At 33.7% G+C, this 24,154-nt stretch overlaps 1 long non-coding RNA gene across 1 annotated transcript; it reads right to left on the bottom strand.

Moving 5' to 3' along the window:
- Positions 1–10,854: 10,854 nt before the first annotated feature.
- On the bottom strand, positions 10,855–12,114 carry LOC115724486 (uncharacterized). Its single transcript, XR_004013200.2, has 2 exons — positions 11,359–12,114; positions 10,855–11,252 (listed from the first exon to the last, which is right to left on the bottom strand). It is a non-coding gene; the product is annotated as an uncharacterized LOC115724486 (long non-coding RNA).
- Between the last annotated feature and the right edge of the window lie 12,040 nt (positions 12,115–24,154).

Below are 24,154 nucleotides of genomic sequence, written 5' to 3'. Positions count from 1 at the left end.
ACTTGAAGCTTTTGTTTGAGATGATGAAATCGATCAGTGGACAATGGCTTCGTTAGAATATCTGCAGTTTGGTCACAGGAGGGAACATATCGAACTTCGACCTGTTTTGCTAAGATTTGGTCTCAAATGAAGTGTAGGTCCATTTCGATATGCTTTGATAGAGCTTGAAAGATAGGATTTGCAGTTAGGGAAGAGCGTGAAAGTTGTCGACCCAGATCATTGGTGTTGTGGGAAGAGGGACTTTGAGTTCACTTAGAACAGAGCAGAGCCACCTTAATTCTGCTGCTGCGTTTGTGAGGGCCCTAAATTCACTTTCTGTACTCGATCTAGCAACAACAGATTGCTTTTTTGCAGACCAACACACTAGGTTTACCTTAAATAAAATTACTTAGCCACCTGTGGATCGTCGGTCATCTGGGCAACTTGCCCAATCTGCATCTGAGTATGCTTAAAGACAGAGTTGTGGTGCTGGTTTGATGAGAAGTCCCTCATGAATTGTGCCTTTAAGGTACCTGAATAACCTTTTACATGCCTCCCAATGGACTGTCGTTGGAGCTTGAATGAATTGACTTAACTTGTTGATAATGAATGCAACATCTGGCCTAGTTAAAGTCAAGTATTGTAAGGCCCCCAATGTGCTTATGTACAGTGTTTGATACATAAGTGGTTCTCCCTCGGATAGTGATAGTTCGTGTGTAGAGCTTGTGGGATTTGGAGAAGGCTTAGCACCCTCCATATGGAGTTTGACCAGCAAGTCAGAGACATATTTGGTCTGTGACAAGTACATTCCAGTGGCATTTCGAGCAATTTCCACCCCTAAAAAATAGTGTAATGGTCCAAGATTATTGATGGAAAAAACTTGATTCAATTCATCAATAAGACTGTTGATGATTGTGTTGTTTGGCCCTGTGATTATGATATCATCTACATATACGAGAAGCATAACTAAGTCATTTGCAGAGCCTCGGATAAACAAAGATGTATCTGATCGAGATGCAGAAAAATCTTTTTAAATAATGTCTGTTTCAGTGTATCATTCCAAGCACGTGGTGCTTGCTTTAGACCAGACAAGGCTTTGTGAAGTTTGCATACATGAGCTGGTTTCTCAGCATCTATAAAGCCAGGGGGCTGAGGCATGTACACAGTTTCTTGGAGTGAGCCATTTAAGAATGCATTCGAGACATCATGCTGGTTTATGGGCCAATTTTTTGTTACAGCAATGGTGAGTAGCAATCGAATTGTTGCTGGTTTGATAACCAGACTGAATGTGTCTGTGAAATCTATCCCTGGAGTATGAAGATAGCCTTTTGCTACAAGCCTAGACTTGAGCTTATTTACTGAACCATCAGAATTTAGCTTTATCCGATGCACCCATTTGTTGTCTACTAAAGTCATTGATGAATCATATGGAACCAGGGTCCATGTTCCATTTTTTTAGTGCTATCTTGCATGGCTTTAAACCATTTAGGATCGGCCAAGGCTTGTTTAAGTGTTTTGGGTTCAGTTGGGGTTAAAGATTCGGGTAAAGGGTGATTGGTGGAAAAGTATGCCTTTGGTTTATGGACTCCATTTTTGGATCTTGTTGTCATTGGAAGGGAATTTCTAGGTGGTTGACTAACTGGTAACTGACCAGGGGTTAGGATTGGGGTAGTTTGATTGGTATTTGTGTTTTGATTGGTGTCTGGTGATGGTACTGGTGCATGAGATATAGGATTTGTGGTGGCAATCATGGGTGGAATTACTGGCTCACGGGTTGGTGCATCTGGTGGATGTTCAACAGGCTGGGGATCAGTAGGGAGAGATGTTGGGCTTGTAGAAATAGCACCAGCAGCAGGTGTGTCAACAATAGTAGGATTTGAGTTAGATAAAATATTTTCCATAGGAGTAGTAAAGAGTGTAGTTGTTGGAAATAGTGTAGAGGGTGAGGATTGTACCTGTTGATGTGGTGATGTACATTTTGCTGGAAATTCTTGCTCATTAAAGATGACATTTCGAGCAATATATGCTCTCCCTGTTTGGCTTCTGCACAAATAGCCTTTGTGCTGCATAGAATATCCCACAAATGTGCATTTGTCTGATCGAATCTCTAGTTTGTGAGATTGATATGGCCATAAATGAGGATAGCAAGAGCATCCAAAAGGCTTGAGAAAGCTGTAATCAAGATGCTTGTGAAAGAGGCATTCATATGGTGAGAGATCACCAGGAATAGGTGTAGGAAGCTTGTTGATAACAAAGACAGTATGTTGAAAGGCTAGCCACCAGTATTCTAAGTCAAGACCAGATTCAGCAAGCAAAGTGAGTCCGGTTTCTGTGATATGTTGATGCTTTCTTTCGACCCCTCCATTTTGCTCATGGTCATGGGGACAGGGGTGTTGAAAAGCAATTCCATGCTGAGTAAGAAACTTAGCAAAGATCCTGTACTCACCTCCCCAGTCTGATTGGACAGTTTTTATGGGGAGATTAAACTGTTTCTCAACAAGCTTTTTGAACTCTAGGAATATGGAAAAAGCTTGGGATTTTACTATGAAAGGAAAAATCCAGGTGAACCTACTGAAATCATCAACAAAGATGATGTAATACTTGTGTCCTTCAAGTGAAGTAATATGGGAGGGGCCCCAAAGATTAGTGTGAAACAACTCAAGTGGCTGAGAAGCTCGAGAATTTGACATAGAATAAGGTAGTTTATGGCCTTTTCCCATTTTACATGGTTCACAGAATCTAAGAGTTTTTAAGTTGTGTGATATATTGATTTTAGACAAGATCTTGGCCAAAATTTTAGGTGATGGGTGACATAGTTTGGAGTGCCATATATTAACATCAGAGTTCATATCAGAACTAGTGTATAGGCAAACTGGAAAAATATTTTTATTAATACCAATAGTATTACAAGATGTTGCAGCTGGTGAAACAGCTGAAGTACAATGGGAAAGAAAACTCTTAGACTCTAAACTAGGAACATGTAACTTAGTAATGTCTGAGGCAGAAGCCATAGTAGTGGCCATGTGACATTGAAGCTCCAGATCAGATTCTGAAGTGGGTTGTTGGGGAAGCATGTAGAGACCATTTTTAACTCTCCCTTTGAGTAGGACATTCCCTGTGAGTTTGTCCTTAACAAAGCAAGATTTGGAATGGAATTCAAGAAAAACATTATTATCATTGGTTAGTTTTAAAACACTAACAAGGTTTTTCTTTATTTCAAGGACTTTAAGAATAGAATTAAGCTTTAGAGGTTGAGAAACAGTAGGAATTGAGTGAGTGCCAAGATGAGAGATAGTGAGTTTGTTACCATTACCAACTGTGAGAGACTCATGTCAAGAATAGGGTTGTTCATGGTCAAGATTTTCCATGCCAAGAGCAATGTAATTTGTAGCACCGGTATCAGCATACCATTCTTGATCAATAGCATAGTTAGGGAGCATCGAGGATGAGGAAGACTGATGTTCTTTAGAGTCATCAATCTCTGTCAGGAAAGCACGAGAATCACCAATTTTTCGGGTAACAAACCCTTTATCAAACCTGTAATGACACACAGTAGCCGTTTGCCCAAGTTTGTGACAAACTTGACAAATTAATCTTGGTGTGGTGGAGGCACCTCGGCCAAAGTTTCTGGGAGGGACACATTGGTTATACAGTGAATTTGATCCTCTTCCTGATGTATTGTAGCGATTTTGGGTCCCAGTTGCAGATCTAGCAGGACCAACAGCAAGATTTACTGAAATCTTGTTGCTGGAGTCAGCAATAGTGTAATGTCTTTCTAATCTGCCCCGATGAGTTAGTAATAAAGATTGAATAGATTCAAAGGAAAGATCATCAACAAGACTAGTAACATGAACAACAACAGGGTCGAATTCAGGGTCGAATCCATTAAGCAAGTGCATGATTAAGTCATTTTTGTCCATAGGAGTACCAGCAACTGAAAGAGAATCAGCAAGAATCTTTACCTTGTTAAGGTAGTCAGAAATGGAAAGATTACCTTTCTGAATTGTAGATAGTTGAGACTTGATCTATAAAATACGTGTTTTTAATTGACTGGCGTATCTCTGTTCCAGAGCGCGCCAGGCAAAGTAGGAGCTTTGGAATTGAGCTAGAGAGCCAAGAACAGATTCGGACATGGACGATCGAAGCCAACTAAGCAGAAGCTAATCCTTTCTCTTTCAGGTTGTGATTTCGGGATTGGTTTGGCCATTAACCAATCGTTCAGGTGGGGAAATACCTCCAAGAAGTATATCATCGAGACCGTGACCAATTATAGTTGGTATAACTTGTGATTTTCATGCTAAGAAATTTCATCGATCCAATTTTACGGTGAGAGAAGAGTGAAGTGAATTTTGGAACGGATTTCATGGAGGATTGGCCGGAGCTTGAGCAGCGGTGGCGAGTGTTTGAGTTGAAGAACGAGATGGATTTTCAGGATTACGGGGATCCATAGGAGACGGTAGTCAGGGGCAATCTAATACCATGAAAGAGCTTATCTATGCTAAAAATCTAACAGAATCCAATCTATGAGATTGCAATTCAAGACTAGCAAAAGCTAAGTAGTCTTATGAAATGATTTCATTTATATAGGGGAGAATACAGAGAGGAAACAAGAATTAAAGCAACAGAAAAGTTGTTACAAAGAAATAGTTGTAACTGTTTTTTAACTAACTAACTAACTAAACAGTTAGTTTAGGTACAGTAGTAGTTGTATCACGAGGAATTCTTTATTTGGTTATACAATCGTCACGACGAAGGTCTTATGATGCATGTTGCCTCCCTCTTTGAAGTTGTCTAGAACTGTAGAAATGAGATGGCGATTAAGGGACAAAAGCCGGATGTAACTAAGGCATCTTCTTTGATTTTGAAAAGAGTTGTGGAGTTTAGTGCAGTGCTGCTGCTAGATTCGTGGGTGCCACACATTGATATTTCGGAGGCTGGCAATGACCACCCCCTAAGAGATGGTTGGGACATACATTTCAAGGTTGATGCCTCGATAAAGGATGGGGAGGCTAGCATCGGGGCTTTGCAGTGTGATGTCGATGACGAGATAGCGGTGGTTTTACTTCAATTTTTCAAGGGAGTCAGTGTGCTGAAGGCTGAGCTTTTAGCTATCCATTCGGCTATGAATTTTGCTTCTCAACCGGGATATGGTGTAGTACTAATAGAATCATACTCGACTTTGGCTTGCAAAGAACTCCCTTATGTGTGGGGTCTGATCCAGTTTTTTTATGAATATTTATCTTTGTTTTCTAAGTTTGTGTGTTGTAGTGTTGTGTTTGTGCCTCGGAGTAAAAACTCTGTGGCGAACAGTTTGGCTCGTTGTGCCAGAGTTTTACGCTGTTGTAAGAGGACTATTCTGAGGGAGGTTGGTCCCCTTGTGACAATCACCTAGTTTCTTTGCTTTAAATAAATTCAGTTTACTTATAAAAAAAGTACATGTATGACATCAACAATTGATGAGATATTTATACTACCATATTTTTTACTTTTTTAAAAATTTGTTCAATTATTTAAAGTGAAAGAAAAATATTATTTTTATTTATTTATTTATTTTATATTTTGTAAGAATATATAGTTTACTCTTCTCATTTTTTTATCTTTTTATCTTTTCTTTTTTTTCGCTCTTATCTTTAACTTTAAAAAAAATTTCTAGTCACATCATTGCATAATCTACTCTTTAATGTGAATATTTTAAAATGTGAAAAATATTTTTTTTTTTGGTTATTTTTAGAATAAAAAAATCATTAACTTACTCATGATACTAATTAGGGGTGTTCATCCGATCCAATCCGCACTTTTTTGGTCAAACATTCAATCCGCACTAAGTGCGGATTTGATATTTTGGATCCAATCTGATCCGCATAATAGTTTAAATCCAATCCAATCCAATCCGTAAAAGTGCGGATTGGATCGGTTATTTTTTTAATGATAAATTATTTAATATTTCATAGAAAAAAAAAATTAAAAAAAACTATTGTTTCTTAATCTTCAATAATAATCTATTTCCATGTCCATTTATATATAAATCAAACCAATATACATATATGTCAATATATATATATATATACTCATCTTTAGATTTACACTAAAATATATATATGTATTCATTACTAAAATAAATAAGTTAGTATATATATTTAAATCTATGTGTATGTGTCTATGTGAATAACAATAATTTTTTAATATTTTTTATTATAAAACAAATAAAATACACCAACTCAATATATTACTAAAAAAGATTAAGAAATTAGAAGTTTGTGTCTTTTTTTCAATATTACTAGAAAATTAATATATATTATATATTATAATTTTATAAAAATATATATAATTAAGTGCGGATTGAATTAAATCGGTTACTTTTTGAAGTCAAACAACATCTAATCTGCACAAGTGCAAATTTTAGATTTTTCAATCGAATCCAATTCGCGCAAGTGCGGATATCTGCATTTTGTGAATTGAATTGGATCGTGCGGATTAGATTGGATCGGATACTTAGTGAACACCCCTTACTAATCATATACTAATTAGTTACCATTTTTTATTTTTTCTTAATCTTAGTTAACATTTATTTAAGAATTTATTTAATTAGATTATATTATACTATGATAACTAATTAGTTTCTACAATAAATTTAGATTACCAAAATATATATGCATGTTAGGAGTAGGAGGGATATTTTGAATATGAGAATCGAGTTCAAGGTAACATCATAAATATAAAAAAATTTCTAGCTAATATGCATGTTATATATCATTTAATTTTCAGTTTAAGAAAATCAAAAGTATAAATTTTATACAAATGGATAACTTCTTTGTTTATTTATGACGAGCTCATTTGTTTTTTTCATTCTTAGTGTGATAGAAACTATCAGGTTTTATTTTTGTTTCAATATGTCAAAATAAACTAATAAGTTTATTTGGCATATATTATTAGAATATTTTCTATTTAAGGCAATAAATAAATAATTGATTTTGTGATAAATGAATATTTATATTCATTGAACCTGGACAAAATTAATTACATAATGTTATACTCAAAATTCGGATGGAGGACACGTGTCAAGATAAAGAGAATGTGAATCTGTGTCGTATCTTTTTATGGAAAAACTCATTAATTGAGTAAGTACTAGAGTATATTTGCAACCTGTAACGTCCCCGCTTCAAGCCTCCATTGGGTCCTTACACCCACGGAATGAATGGCTCTTATACACGAGTACGCCACTCTGGCTGCTTCCTGGATTGATGACTGACCCTACAGACCAACACGAGTGTTTCTAGTGTGCTTTGTCCTCACTCGCACGCTTCCTGGGAAAACTTCCCAAGAGGTCACCCATCCTGAAATTGCCCCAGGTCAAGCACGCTTAACTGTGGAGTTCTTTCGTGATGGGCTACCAAAAAACAAGATGCACCTTGTTGATATAGGTAGTACTAATCAATTCATTTAAGCTCTCTTCAACTGTGTAGTCCCATACCTACACAGTCTCAGAATCATCCCACTTGACCTTCCCCAGGCAGTGTGGGATTGCACAGCTTACCCGGTATTCCCCCTTACGGATCACGGGACTACTGACTGTCACACAACCCGCTGACTGTAAAGTCTTAGGCAAGGAATCAATGTACGAACTCGTACGTATAGTATTAACGAGAAACTATATGTGGCTAAAGGAGAATAATGAGGCACCCGAGAAGAATAACGCATACCCTAACTTGCAACAAACAAACTAAGTGTAAAAGTCGAATCGGCTTGAAGAACAAGAATGCGAAATGGTCATCTCGCTACGAGGAAGCTCCCTATAGTCCACCCATCTAACAGAAGCAAGGCTTATAACCCTGACAAGTCAACAGATTTCCTTATATCTGCAATCGACATAAAACATATCTTGTTGATCTCGGATATAAGACTGGTTCCAGCTCGCCGTTGGGGTCACTACAATCAAGTTTCTACCGAGACATCTCCAGAATCAATAATTAAAGAAGTGTTTAATACACAATACTTCTGACCCAGTAAAAGCAGGAAAATTACAGTTGTATGGCTTCAAAATCATGTACTACATTTATATTTTGTAGTCGGATCCCACGATTTAAGGGATAATGTCTGTAATTACATTTTGGTCAGCTTTGTAATTAACTACCACTATGCAATTATAAATAGTGGTAGATAAGATTAGAAAAAGGAGAGGAGACTCTTATGCAAGAGGTCTTGAAAAAACATACTCAAAAATATGAATAAGATTGACTCGTGGACTATGCAGAATTTTAACTGCAAAACCACGTAAAAATTCGGTGTTCATATTTTTATAGTTATTTTGTGTTGAATCATATTCGTGAGGCTCAAATTTAGTTAACAAAAATCTGCATTAACACGTAATATTTATATATGGTCAGATTTCTATATTCATTACCTGATTTGATTTCCTGAATTAATTGTCAAAATATTCTCACAATTAATGTGGCGCGGATACTGATGGAGTATGTCACCTATAAATATAGGGTCTCGGTCCCCGATCTCCTCACTCATTCTGTTTATTCAGCAAAATGTCATCTAAAGGGAGTTGAGAGAGCGAGGAAGCCCGAACTCCAATACCGAAGCTATCGCAGGGATTGAAGCTCAATAATCAATGGCTGGAGGTATTTCGATCTTTCATTGCATATATGTTTTCGATATATTTATAGTATTTTCTGCATTACATATCGTTTACATATGTTGTATTTCATATTATACATTATAGTCTAACAGTTGGTATCTGAGCGGTTTAATTTCTGCCTTGATTTTGTTTGAGTTTCGTTTATATATATACACGTACATATACAATTTTTTAGTTTATATATATTTTATATATATACATTCATATTCATATTCATATAATCCTGATTATATACATACATTTTTATTTACGTATATACATATATATATTCTGTTCATATTCACAGGTTTATATATATTGTATACATTCATACGGTATAATATATATTTTTCTTGGTATATATGTGTATATATATTTATATATATTATACGTTAAATATATATTTGTATTGCATAATAATGATTATAATATTCTTCTTCATATATTTATAATATTTTATGCAATATATATTATAAACGTGCATATATATAAACATGGAGTTTTTCAGTCCGATTGTTTGTTTTTTCCATTTTTTATTTTTTTAGTGTTTACTTCGAATTCTATATGCATTACTATATTCGTATAGTATTATAGATCGATCTAAGCATATGAAAATGATTTGAAAAACTTAAAGATGGAAAAAAATTTCAGTAAAAACTTTTTCAAACCCGACTAAACTTTGTGATATTAAAGTCATATTTTTTCGTGTTTTCGTGCATAAAATCTATGTGGATCTTTTTATTATTCAATTTAGAACATTTTAGATTTGAAAACACGTAATTTTATCGTCGAAATTATCTTTTCCGATCGGGTTTGGGTCGGGTCCGTAGGACCCACGTGGCTTAAAACGGGTCAAATTTGACTCGACTGAAGGTTGAAGATACAGCTAAGCGACGTGTCATTTTTCTCTTGTTGAAAATGACGTGTCATTTTTAGGTTTAAAGCAGCCATCGTTTGTTGCAAACGACATGTCGTTTTCCACACTGTGAAAACGACATGTCATTTTTCGTCTTCTCAGTAGCCCTTCAGGTTGTTAAACGACGTTTTGTTTTTCATCTTGTGGAAAACGTGTCATTTTTTACATGCGTGATCAGCCTTTCTGTTTGAAAAATAACGTGTCGTTTTGCTTTTGCAAAAACGACATGTCGTTTAGGGAGTGTTATTTTCAAAAAAAAAAAGGAGGGAAATTTTTTTGAATTTTTTATATTTTTTATTTGGAATATTAATTATTTTCCTATTTTGTGTTAATTTATTCAATAAATTGTATATGGTCAATTTTCCATTTTTTATTTAATACATATATTTACTATAAATTGAAAGTAGAAATTTGTTTAATTTGGTAATTTATTGCATGATTTATTTAGGCATGTAATAATTGTGCTAATTTGTATAATTGTGCATTTAATTATATGTTACCAAATTTATGCAATGTATTGTCTAAATTAATTTTGAAAAATCTGCCATTAATTACATATTAAGGAATTTACATTTAATTAATTATCATATATTAATTGTATTAATTTATATTTATTTGGCAAATTTGTTTTTAATACAATTAATTTAGATTTGTATGATTTAAATACTATGCATAAATTTATTTTATAGTGCTAGATATATTTAAAAATATTCAAACATTAAGATAGGTTGAATATTTTATTTAGCACATTAAGTTTCATAACACTTCATAAAATTATTCATAAAATATTCATAAAACTTATTTAAAATGAATAAAATATGAATAAAACATAAGAAATTTTGTGGTTTGACATAAGAAAACATGAACCTGAGACAATGCTCATATGTAGAACGGATTTTAATGATCTTCGGAGGACCACACTAGGAGCACTAATCTTAGTGATTGTCTATTATGTTAATAACAAAATTACTTTTAGGTAGAACCCAATACCTAATGTCTAAGTGAAAATATAATTTTAAATATATAGGGAGTAGTCACAGCATCTTTAATTATATAAAATTATATAATAATTAAAATTCACCTTAATGAACATAACTTGTAATTAATTATATAAGTATAATAATTTTACCCCACAGGATTTTATTATATTTTTATAATTAATTAGGATAATATATTAAGTTAAACTCTCTTAATTTACCCCACAGGAAGTTATGAGGACTTAATTTAATAGTGTTATCACAAACTTAAATAAGATAGATTTCATTCCTCTATTTTCCTAAATTAAATATTTCATTAAATTTATCATAAAGTTCATATAATTTTATTAGATTTAAAATTTAGCCCACAAACAATTTTAGATTTAATAAAATTTTCATCTTCATCATGTTTCTACATTGGTAAAGCATGAATTCATTAAAGCCTCATTTTTTTAACATCTAAATTGTAATCTTATTCTTGCAGCTATTTCATCTACCTCTAAATACGCTGAAATCACTAGTGAAATCCCTGAGCTTAGGAGTGACAACTTCAAAATTTGGAAGGAACAAGTTCTTCTCCACCTTGCTTGCACTGACATGGACTATGCAATAAGGAAAGACGAATCAGCTGCTATCATTGAAGCTAGCACTGCTGCTGAGATTGCACTGCGTGAAAAGTGGGAGTAATCCAATCGTCTTTGCATCATGTTCATTATGTCCAGGATTCCTTTGGGAATGCGTAGATCGGTGGAGCCACCTAAGAAGGTTAAATATTTTATTAAAGTGATGGATGAAAGGTTTGGCACTTCAGATAAATCTTTGTTCAACAACCTCATCCAAGAGTTCTCGTCTACAAAACTCACCAGTGTTAAAGGAGTTCGAGAACACATTTCAAAGATGAGGGATATTACTGCTCATTTGAAGAAGCTCGATGTTATCATTCCTGATACCTTCCTGGTTCATTACATCCTTCACAATCTTCCTCCACAATATGGGCCTTTCAAAATTTCCTACAACACACATAAGGAAAAATGGAGCATCAATGAATTGATGACCATGTGTGCTCAAGAGGTAGCCAGGCTCCTACAAGAGCAAGGAGAAAGTGTTCACCTGACCACTCAACCCAAGAAACGCAAACCATTCAAGAAGAACAAAGGAAAAAAGCCCATAGCTCCCAAGGCTGCCATAAAGAAAGATTCCATCAATTTCTTTTGTAAACAAAAGGGAGATGCGAAAAAGGAGTGCAGCCAGTTCAAGAAATAGATGGACGACAAAGGTAATCCAATTTTTTTAGTATGTTATGAATTTAATATGGCTAATGTTAATCTTAACACATGGTGGATTGATTCCGATTCAATAATTCACATAACAAATTCCTTGCAGGATATTCAAAACTTAAGGAAGCTAGTGGCAAGTGACCAAAGCATCTTATTTGGAAACAAGATGGGCTCACGAGTGGAAGCTATTGGAACATGCAATTCAATTTTAAGCAGGGGTTTTATTTTAAAGTTAGAAAAGACTTTTTATGTACCAAGTTTCTCTAGAAACTTGATTTCAGTTTCAAGACTTATACCCTTTAGTTTTTCCTTTACATTTTCAGTTTCAAGCACCCTGTTGCCGCGGCGAGAGCCCGATTCCTACATACGATTTTTTTTTTTTAAAAAAAAAAAGATGAGCTATCTTTTCTTTTAGTGAGATATTTTCTAGTACTATAAATAGGACTTCTTAGGCTACGAATTTAATCATTCTAAAGCTACAAATTAGAGAGAGAGGAAGGAAGAAACGGAGATCGTCTTCGAAGTGTTCTTCATTCTTGTCTTTTCTTCTCCTTCTGCTTTTCCTAAATATTATGATTTTTGTTATAATGTCTAGTTCGCAGTAGTTTTCTTATAGTTAAGGATTATTTCAACACCCGAAATATGAATTCTTAATTTCATTATTGAATGTTAATTTTTAGTTTCCTTTATATCAAATTGCTTCTATTATTCTGTGTCAATGTTATGATTATTGTTTTAATCTTGTTTAGATGGCCACTAAATTAGGTTTTACTTTAATCTACCGTCATTTTCTATTCAACTAATAGTCTAGGACTCTAAGTGTTTGTGACAAATTGCAATTTTAATTGAGATGAAGAATAGAACCTAGGTTAAATGAATTATATGCTTCATTGATTTGTTGCCTAGATTAGTCTATCTCCATAAAACTCAAAGTTTTATCTAAGTTAAATAAATATCATGCTTTGTGGATTTATTGCTTAGGTAAAAAAGTTAATTATTGAGCGCTTCGTCTTAATTATATACAATAAGGAGATTAGGATAATTGACTGCTTCAACGTTATCTGCGGGATTAATAGTTTGATTGGAAACTAAAAATTACATTCTTTAATAGGAATTAAGAATGATTATTGAGGGTGGCGAATAACCTTTAACTAGTTTGTCATATCATAATGTCAATTTTAATTTGTTTGTTTTATTTTTATTTCTGCTATTTTAATCTCAATCTCAAAACCCTCTTTTCTAACTCTTGTCATTAATTTTTGAATAACTGAATAAACATAATCCTCGTGGGTTCGACCCGTACTTACTTTTCATAACAATGGTAAATTAGTAAACAATTTGACATGACCTATTTTAGGTCTTAAATTCATAACCAAAAGTTTACCTATCGATAGATAGCATGGAAATATTCTAAATATTGAGAAAACACGAAAAATAGGTGTTACGAAAATTTTGTTTATTACGCAAGTGTACGTATCAAGTAGTATCTCACGCAAGTGAGGTCGAACCACAGGGAATTGGATTAAGTACTACTAAACTATACTTATGATTCTATTTGGTAAAATAATAAGTTGCAATTTTAAAAGTAAATAACTCAGAAATTAAAGAGAAAATAAACGAAGATTAATCAAGATGAGAGATTAGGGAGGTGAATCCTATTGATAAGCCACCTATGTCAATACCTAATTGCTATCCTTATCTCAATGTGAAAGACAGATTATAAATTAACCTAACTCTTTTCAGATCTTTTAGGTTCTAAATAATATGTTCTCTAATTAACTCCTTAACTAGATCAACACAAAATCAGCATTAAGCAATAATCTATTAGTCACTAAGGCTATGTAAATACTTTCGTTTTACATCAAAACCTAGACTATCCAAATTTTAGCATTCCCAATTCTCACTTTTCAGATTTCGAATTAGGATCATAGAACATGTAAAAGGTGATCAAGCTTGCACATGAAATTAAACACAAATCAAGATAGTATTCACACATAAGATGAAGGAATGGCAATTATTTATTAACTAGGCATAAACTTAAACAACAATCATCATCCTCCCTTATTGGGAAATTTAGTTCATGATAACTCTAAAAACATCCATGATTGATTCAGAATTAAAAACAAACATAAAGAAGAATAAAAAGGGTAAAAGAAAGAAACTAGAAGGTGGTATCGCTCTGGGTCTTCAAGATAGCTTCCTCTCCACTTTGCCTCCACTATTAGGTCTGTTTTTGCTTGCCACTGACCTTCAATGTCGTATTCCTTATATAGGGATGAGTGGTGAGCCTCCAATTGAGTGAAAAATCAAAATTAGGTCAAATCTGCGATTTCCGTACCTAGTCGCGACTAGCATTTAAGCTGGTCGCGACTACAGGCAAAACTCGAAAAACCGAGTTTCTGCCAGACTCACGAAGTCGCGACCAGGGTCGCGACCAGGAAAAAGGGTCGCGACCTGGCTCTCTGGAGGTCGCGACTACTGATGCTTCTGGAACCGAATTTTCCAATTTTTCCAAGTTTGACCCAGTTTTTCGCCATTTGATTGAATTCGAACTTTAACACCCCGGGAACCTGAAATAAAGAAAATCAAGCGTAAAACTGCTCCAAAAGACACCAATAGACGAGATAATGCTAACTTTAAAGACCCGAAATATAGGTTAATTATAACCTAACAAAATCCCCCAAACTAGATTCTTACTCGCCCCCGAGTAAGATAAAAAAAAACTAACTACGCTATCAGATAATCACTACGTTGCTGACTCATGCTCTGTTTTCTTCCTTGCATAAACTAGAATTTTGATCCTACTAACTCTAACAATTAACTCGGATGCTCAATTAATAACACTATGTACAACTGCAATAATCTACTCAAATATGAAACATTGTTATAAAAGTTTTACTCTTTCCATTAGTTCCACAGCCCGATAACTCATAAGCTTGCATGCTTACCTTTCTCCACTAATGTTGACAGTATTCTTTGGAATCATTAGGTCTTTTCAAGGCTTAGGTAGTATGGCTCAGATATTCAGGGATAGACAAACGACAATTTTGGCTCAAGATATCATAAGCACACAAACAGAACCCCCAAGCTTTTTACTTTTCTTTTTCTAAAACCCCATACTGTTCCCAAGTTTACCAAGATTGAGAGAAGATATATTTCTTTATTTTCCAACATCACTGAAATCATATTCTTTACTTCTTTTTTTTTTCTCAATGCTTTGTTTTTTTCTTTTTTTTTTTCAGTGACATTGAATTACACAATTTTTTTCTATTCTTTCATCTCAATCTTACACAAATTTTTCTCCCTCTCACTATTTCGTCACACTAAATGTTTCTTTTCCCCCAAACTAATCATATAGCTTATGATATCATGGATAATCATGGTGAGAATAAAAATTAATAGTGTGGTTGCAAAATTTCAAATCAGTGGGTGAAAAACAAAACAGGTTTAGGCTCAAAAGGTTAACTAGGGATGCACATTATTATGGTAGGCTTGAAAGGCTCAAACTATCCAACGAATGCCTAAGTCATATTCCAATTGAACACTATCAAGGATTTCGCCTCAAAAGAATAAACATGCAAGTTCTAAACTATCCTGTCACTCTTACCACAAACCATAGTAAAACAGTTATAACAATTTTCACAAGTATTTGCAGAAAAACACAGGTTTCTAAGCATCCAAACTAATCCAAAGAGTTAACAAAATCAAGCACACAGTTATTTTACAGTTTCAGATCACATCACACTAATCAGCAGTATACAACTATCATCAAGCTTATTGCCATTCCTTAACTAAAACAAAAAACTAAAACATAAAATTAAAATGCAGAAATTAAAGTGCAGAATTTAAAATTTTTAAGTCTCTCCCCCCAAACTAAAATATGACATTGTCCCCAATGTATACAGTAAAATGCAGAGAGAAGAAACTTACCTGAGACCCTTTCAGAAAGGGTTAGGTGGTGGCGGCTGGTCATAGGGATAGAACCGAGGAGGTTGTGCCAAGTAGTTCGGGTCATCAATCCCAATGTTCATTCTGTTGATGAGAGAGTTGAGTTGCTGAACTTGTCCCTCATCATAGATACTCCTCTGCACCATGTATTGTTGCATGTGGTTGTTCTGCTGAATTATGTAACTCAGCTGTGCATGAGTGTATTGTGTTGTAGGATCGATGGGCCCAGGCAATTGTAGTGGTTGCTCCTCTTCTTCTTCTTCAGCACTAGGCTCACGTTGCCGCCTACGCCCTTGCGGTGCATCAGGTGGTGGCTGACCATAGGGGTGTGGCTCTTTCAGCCTGTTGACAAAGGCGATGTCCATCTTACGAAGTGGCAACACCGTGTTGTCAAACTCTAACTGGGGAACTTCATATGCCCCGCAGAGTTCTGTGATAACTCCCGCCAAACCGAAACCACCTCCCGTGGCTCCCTGCACGATTTGGTCAATGCTTTGCCTTATGACTTGTCCAATGTTAATGTTGTACCCCTTCATTATGGCGTACACATATTTTAGGCGATCCATTTGGACATCGGAAAAATACTTGTTGGGCACTAACCAAGCACTCACAAAGTACAGCCATGTTTTTGCCACCGGGTTCAGCTCACACCGGTATAGAATATTGGGCGACCCCTCGGTACCATCATTGTCATGGAACCTCAACCCAGGAAATCCCACTGTCTCCGCGACATCCACCATATCAAACTGCTCTTCCTCCTCAATAATTCGGAGGCGTTGTTCTTCCCTAGTGTAATCTGGGACAGAGAACATCACATTGAATGCGTCAGCAGTGGCGGGAACTTTCTTTCCACGAACCTTCACTTCCCCATTCCGGCGGTCGGGCCAATTCGCAAGGAATTCACAGGCCATAGTAACATTAGCCCGACCCCGAGTATCCACAAAACTACCCCACTTCATTCTCTCAATTTGCGCTCTGATCGTTTCAAACCGAGGTTGGCGCCTCAATGGATTTTCTGGGAATTCAATACCCCGATCTTCAATATAAGCTCTATTCTTCAACCTTACGAAGCGATTGTGAGCCTCAATACTGCCAAAGTGGGTTCTATCAAAACCCGTTGGTGGTGGGTTTGAAGACGAACCTTCCTCAACATTCCTAGTCCTCTTTGGTGCCATTTTTTTCTTTTTTTTCAAATTTGTTTTTTTTTTCGAATTTTTTTTTCTTTTTTTTTCTTTTTTTTTCTGAAACTTTTTCTAAAACTTTTTTTTTTCTAAGAAAAATTGGGCAGCACCTCCCCTTAAATTTTCTCTATCCCAAAAATAAAATTTCACTCAAACAATATTCCCAAACACTCAATACCACAATACAATAATAACAAACCCAATATCATCAATATTTGTGCACCACACACATTTATATCACTCAAAATCTAAAAGTAATTAATCAAATTCTTGAGAGAATGAAGAAAGTGATACTTACAAACCCGACAAAGCTTTACTCCTCCTCCATTGTTGAATGTTCTTGAAAGCTTGAGGTTGAGGGTGACAACAATGGTGATTTTTGGATTTGGGTAATTTTTTTTTTGTGTGGGTTTTGATGATATGTGTAGATTGTTGAGTGAAATTGGGTTTTTGATTAGATTGGGTTTAAGGAATTTGAGAAAAGATGAAAAGATTGAAGATTGGAGATGAAAAATTGAATTTTTGAGATAAAAATAGGGTAGGTTCGGCTGAGAGGTTTTGAAATTTGAATTTGGTTTGTGTAGGGTTGAATGAGGGGGAAAGTGTGAATTTATAGAAATTCTGGTCAGCAAGTCGCGACTTGGCCTAAGGCTAGTCGCGACTAGCTAACGAGGAAAATTCAGGCCTTTCTGGAAAATCAGCAAGTCGCGACTGAGGTCGCGACTTGAGAAATAGGTCGCGACTAGGCTTAATGCTAATCGCGACTACTGGGCTTCAGGTCGAAAATAAAATTTTTTTTTTCACGCTTTTCACGATTCAATTAAAAAGAAATAATGTCTGGTACTAATCTAAAAATTGAAAATACTAACAATATTAAAGCAGACTAAAACATAATCAAAAGTTTAACAAAATAATACTTGGGTTGCCTCCCAGAAGCGCTGTGTTTATCGTCATACAGCTAGACGTTGAGCCTTGCACTTCAAAGTGGCGCCAAGATCATGGCGGACTTGGCTTGGTCAAACTGACCTCCCAAGTAGAGCTTTAAACGCTGTCCATTGACTTTGAAAGTTGTTGGACTTTCACCTTTTAACTCCACCGCTCCATAAGGAAACACCTTGACCACCGTAAATGGTCCCGACCATCTTGATTTCAACTTTCCAGGAAACAGTTTCAGCCTTGAATTAAAGAGTAACACTTGCTGCCCTGGTTGAAACTCTTTCCGTATTAGACCTTGATCGTGCCACTTTTTAGTTCTCTCCTTGTATATCTTTGCGTTTTCATAGGCTTCGTTCCGAAACTCATCTAGCTCATTCAAATTCGTAATCTTTTCTTCCTATGACTTTTAGTTCCATGTTAAGAGTCTTCATGGCCCAAAAAGCTCTATGCTCTAACTCCACCGGTAAATGACAAGCCTTTCCAAACACCAACCGATATGGGGACATGCCAATCGGTGTTTTGAAAGCTGTTCTGTATGCCCACAGTGCGTCATCTAACTTCCTTGACCAATCATTCCTTGATCTTTGCACTGTTTTCTCCAGAATCATCTTAATCTCTCGGTTAGAGATTTTAGCTTGGCCATTACTTTGGGGATGGTATGGTAAAGCAGTTCGATGTCGGACACCATATCTTGAGAGAAGTGCTTCAAACTGCTTGTTACAGAAGTGGCTCCCTTCATTGCTTACTATTGCTCGAGGAGTACCAAACCGAGTAAAAATGTTCTTTTGTAAGAAGCGGAGAACTGTCTTTCCATCATTTTGAGGTGTAGCTGAAGCTTCAACCCATTTAGACACATAATCAACAGCCAAGAGAATGTACTGATTGCTAAAGGATGAAGGAAAAGGACCCATAAAGTCTATTCCCCATACATCAAACAATTCAACTTCTAAAATTCCTGTTAAAGGCATCTCGTTTCTTCTTGAGATATTACCTGTTCGTTGACAACGATCACATGCCTTTACAAAAGTAGTAGCATCCTTGAATAGCGTTGGCCAAAAGAATCCACTTTGCAACACCTTTGCAGCTGTTCTATTTCCACTAAAATGTCCCCCACATGGTAAAGCATGACAGTGATTTAGGATAGAATACATCTCCTCTTCAGGCACACATCTCCTTATGATCTGATCAGCGCAGTGCTTGTAGAGGATTGGTTCTTCCCAATAGTAATGTTTCACTTCAGAAAAGAATTTCTTCAATTGTTGACGCGAAAGCTCGGGTGGAGTTATTTTTGCAGCCAAGAAATTAACATAGTCAGCGTACCATGGTACGATCAAGTTTTCCCTCACACTAAAGAGTTGTTCATCAGGAAATTGCTCATTTATTTGTACCTCATTTGTATTCTGACTCTCTTGCAGCTCTAATCTTGACAAGTGGTCTGCTACCAGGTTCTCGGTGCCCTTTTTATCTTTTATCTCTAAGTCAAACTCTTGAAGTAAAAGTACCCACCGAATCAGTCTTGGTTTTGCATCCTTCTTGGTCATAAGGTATTTGATTGCTGAATGATCTGTGTAGACAATTACCTTATTTCCAATCAGGTAGGGTCGAAATTTGTCACAAGCAAACACTATTGCCAGCATTTCTTTCTCTGTGGTGGCGTAGTTTAATTGAGCATCATTCAGAGTTCTACTAGCATAGTAGATTGTGTGGAATACTGTTGGGTTTTATGCCCTAAATAAAACTCATTTCAATATAATCAGATTTACTTATTAATATAGATCAGAAATAACATTTAATGTTGCATGGTTCACATGATTTATTTCATGATTATATGTACATAATGTATAAATTCATCTGAAACCCTTTTCACATACTTGATCCTGTTTATTGTGCCGTCAACACATTGGAAAGTAAACATGACTATGTGAATAAAGTTTCCTAGATTTATCAGACACAGGGTTTTACTGATATGATAATCTACAACAAGAGTTTACTTGTATTTGGAGAAATACTATGTTCTTTCCAGAACATTGGTTAAAGTAAAGCTCAGGTTGGATGCATGGAGTATGCATCGGAAGGGACCGATATTGAACTTTGACTTAGATTTATTAAACTTACCGTAATATCTATTCAAGTCAATATCGCCTAGTTGATCCTAGATCAAATGATCTTAATCCTGATATGATTAGGCTCAATCTTGAAAGGCTATTCGTGTTCTTTGATTTGTTAGTTAAGCCTACTTTTAGGTCAGGGTGATACGTACATTTTGGGAACACGGTAGTGCAATTGAGTGGGAGCGCTAGCATAAACATGGAATCTATAGCTTCTATCTGGCAAATAGTAAGCAAAGGATGATCTCCTTCGAGCTTGACCAAACGAACATAAATGGTGGAGTACTCATTTCACATTAGCTGAAATATCATTTATACGGGGTCAAGTGTTTTAAGGAATAAATACATTGTAGGGTGTAACGGTAATTTAATCCCTTTACAGTGTAGATCATTCATATAGAGGATCATTGATCACATTAGGATTATAACAATGGATAACTAATGATGTGTCTATATGGTGGAACATATAGAGCATTCTATATACTGAGAGTGCAATTCTAAGTTCTATGCGTGGATTCAACGAAGAATTAATAAGTTAGTGAATTTTAGTGCTAAATTCTTGATCTACTTATTGGAAGCTCGGTTATATAGACCCATGGTCCCCCCACTAGTTGAGATAATATTGCTTGTAAGACTCATGTAATTGGTTTTGATTAATTAATTATAATTCTCAAATTAGACTATGTCTATTTGTGAATTTTTCACTAAGTAAGGGCGAAATTGTAAAGAAAGAGTTTATAGGGGCATATTTGTTAATTATGATACTTTGTATGGTTCAATTAATAAATATGATAAATGACAATATTATTTAATAATTATTTATAGTTATTAAATAGTTAGAATTGGCATTTAAATGGTTGAATTAGGAAATTGGCATTTTTGAGAAAATCAGATACAAAAGGTGTTAAAATTGCAAAATTGCAAAAAGCAAGGCCCAATCCACTAAGTTTAGGGCCAGCCACTTTTGTAGGAAATTTAAACTGATTTTTTCATTATTTTAATGCCAAATAATTCAAACCTAACCCTAGTGGAATGCTATAAATAGATAGTGAAGGCTTCAGGAAAATTACACTTAAATTTTCTATTTTTCCTTCAGAGAAAAACCTGAGCCTTCTCTCTCCCTATCTTTAGCTGTCACTTCTTCTCTTCCCTCTTGAGAATTTCGAAATCCTTAGTGTATGAGTAGTGCCCACACACATCAAGTGATACCTCAATCATAGTGAGGAAGATCGTGAAGAAAGATCATCAGCAAAGGAGTTTCAGCATCAAAGATTCAGAGAAAGAGATCCAGGTTCAGATATTGATAATGCTCTGCTACAGAAAGGAATCAAGGGCTAGATATCTGAACGGAAGGAGTCATATTATTCCGCTGCACCCAATGTAAGGTTTCCTAAACTTTATATGTGTTTATTTCATCGTTTTAGAAAGTTCTTATTTAGGATGTTAATAAACATACTTGTGAGTAGATCTAAGATCCTGGTAAAATAAATATTCCAACAACTGGCCTCAGAGCCATGGTAATTGATTTACTTACATGTAATTTGGACTTTAAAACGATTGTTTGTATGTTCTTTGGATGGTATCATGTTGTATTGAGTGTTATTTGATGATTGATTGATGATTGTGAAATTTTCGTGAAAAATAATTGTTATTTCGGTTCTGGCATTATTTTTATTGGATAGTATGGAAAAAATTAAGCAAGTTAGCCTTTTACAGAACTCAATTTGGATTTTATTTGAATTAGTTATGAATTTTTGAAGATTTGACAAAATCGGGAAATTTGTCTTGATAGTTTCGCACGATCTGAGAACTGTCCGTACAGTTTCGAATTTTTCCTATTTTCTTCAATTTTTCATACTTTTTCATGGAATTAGCTTCCAATTTTTTGTATGGTTTTGTATATATACTATTACTATTCCTAATTCAATTCTAATTATCATTTTGAATTAATTTAAATTTTTTTTTAATTTAATTCAAGATATTAGTGTAATTTGAATTTGAATAGTATTAGTATTTATCTTTTTGCTTAAAAAATCTATCTTATTTTAAAATTTGATTATATATTATCTTATTTTAAATTTTAAAAATAAGATATTTATAATCATGTAATTTTTAAATGATATAAGATATTTTGCTAATTTTTTAAATTTTGTTATTTTATTTATTTAAATTACATTTAAAATTTGAAAAAGATATTTATATCTTTTCTAATTTTTTATTTAATTTTTATTTATAAAATAACATTTAAAATTTAAAAGTAGCTAGCAAATTTTTGAAATGATATTTAGGTTGGTTGAAACCTAATTTTTCAAAAATTGTAGGTTTAATTTTAAATTTAAATTAAAAAAAAATAAACAAAAAAAAAAATTCGAATTTTTCAAATTTTTTTAAATTTTTCGAAAAATTATTTTTTTTATTTAATTAATTATTTTCGAAATTAAATATTTAATTTAAAATTAAATAAATCCTACATCCAACTATCCAACTAACCTTGTTGCAGGAGTATGTGTTTTAGCTTATGTGTAAGTTTTTAAAACCTATTATTACTTGATTGCAAATAGCCATGGTTACTTTTTGCCAGATCTAATGATCTGATGGCTCCCTTGGTCAAGTTAATAATTTGTAACAGGTAAATTTTACAATCTTCTTTCATCTGTGTATGACCTAGCAACATGATAGGACCCATCCAAAGTGTGCCTGTGTAAGCCTATGTGTTTAATTTTATTATAGATGCATATAGGTTAATGTTGCTAAATAAAATGTCATAGTCATTGATAGATTTTATTTAGGCCCATTTAGTTTTGGGCTTATTCAATTAATAACAGTTGTTCTTATTAAGGTTAAATTCCTCTCTTTTGGGCCTTGTGTGAGAGTTGGGAGCCATAGAAGTGGGTACGACATACCGAACCCGGCACCCTCACACAAACCACCCCAATTGTGAAGGCCCATTTGCCTGATTTGAATGACTGTACTAGGTTAATTAAACTAGTTTAACCTAATAAAATTGATTAGCAACATAATTAATTTCATTTATTTTGAAATTAATTTAAGAAAAATATAGTTTAAGGAATTTTATATTCTAAGCTAAACTATATGTATTTTCTTGTATTTAATTAAATATAGAATTATAACCATCTAGATTCTTTCTGGAACTTAATTTAAATTTTTCATTAAATATTCCTATTTAAGTTGATATTTAGTTATCTTCAACTAACCAACTTAAATCTGAATATCTTTTGAATTCAAAATTTCAAAATTAAGTTGAGGAATTTTAGGCATTGGTTATTAAGATTCTTTAGATATTTTTTTAAGTTAATATCTTTTCAAATATTAACTTAAAATGGAATATTTTCAAATTAAGTGGTTACAACTTAATTTTTGATATTTAATTAAATTTAAATTTGAAAATATTTAAGTTCTAGATTTTTCTAGTACAACTTAAATTAGATATTTTTTCAAATTTTGTGGAAAAGATACTTAGTCAAATAAGATATTTTCTAGATAGTTATTACTAGACTACTTATTATTTCTAATATTAAATAGGAAAATATTATAAATTGTGAAATTAATTATTTATTAATTAATTTTGGTACAATTTATTTTAAGTATATTTTTCCTAGTATTAAACTAGAGATTAATAATTAAGCCTTCTCTACACTTAATTATTTATTTCTTGAATTTAATACATTTAATTAATTTGAAAAATTAAATATCTAAGTTGATTTTCATCATGATACTTAAATATTTCTTTTTCATGACATTTAATTAAATAGAAAATTATTTTTAGTTGAAATTTATTTTTTCAACTAAATTTAAATAATTTTCAAAATATATTTTTCTTTATTTTATTAATCAATTTTTGAAATTGCATTTCTTAAATGCTAGAATTTCGAATTTTATCTTGAAAAATAGATTAAGTTGTAAATTAATTATTTATTTTAATTAATTCTTGGATCAACTTAAATCAATGATTTTTTCATTTATTGATTAATTTAAAATAAATTGAATTAAAGTATATTATTAGAAATTGAATTAATTAGTCAAAGGAAAACCTAGATAGATGATATTTTTGCTTGAAGTATTTTTCTAGTGTATTTAATTAAATAGAAAATTAATATTTAAGTTGATTTTCATCATCATACTTAAATATTTGAAATTTTTCTTATATATTTAATTAAATAGGAAAATTATATTTTTTGTTGTAAATTA

The sequence above is a fragment of the Cannabis sativa genome, chromosome 6, assembly GCF_029168945.1.
Source record: "Cannabis sativa cultivar Pink pepper isolate KNU-18-1 chromosome 6, ASM2916894v1, whole genome shotgun sequence".
Classification (NCBI taxonomy): Eukaryota; Viridiplantae; Streptophyta; class Magnoliopsida; order Rosales; family Cannabaceae; genus Cannabis; species Cannabis sativa.
Note: the sequence above shows the minus strand (reverse complement) of the source record. Positions and strands in the feature narration are given on the sequence as shown.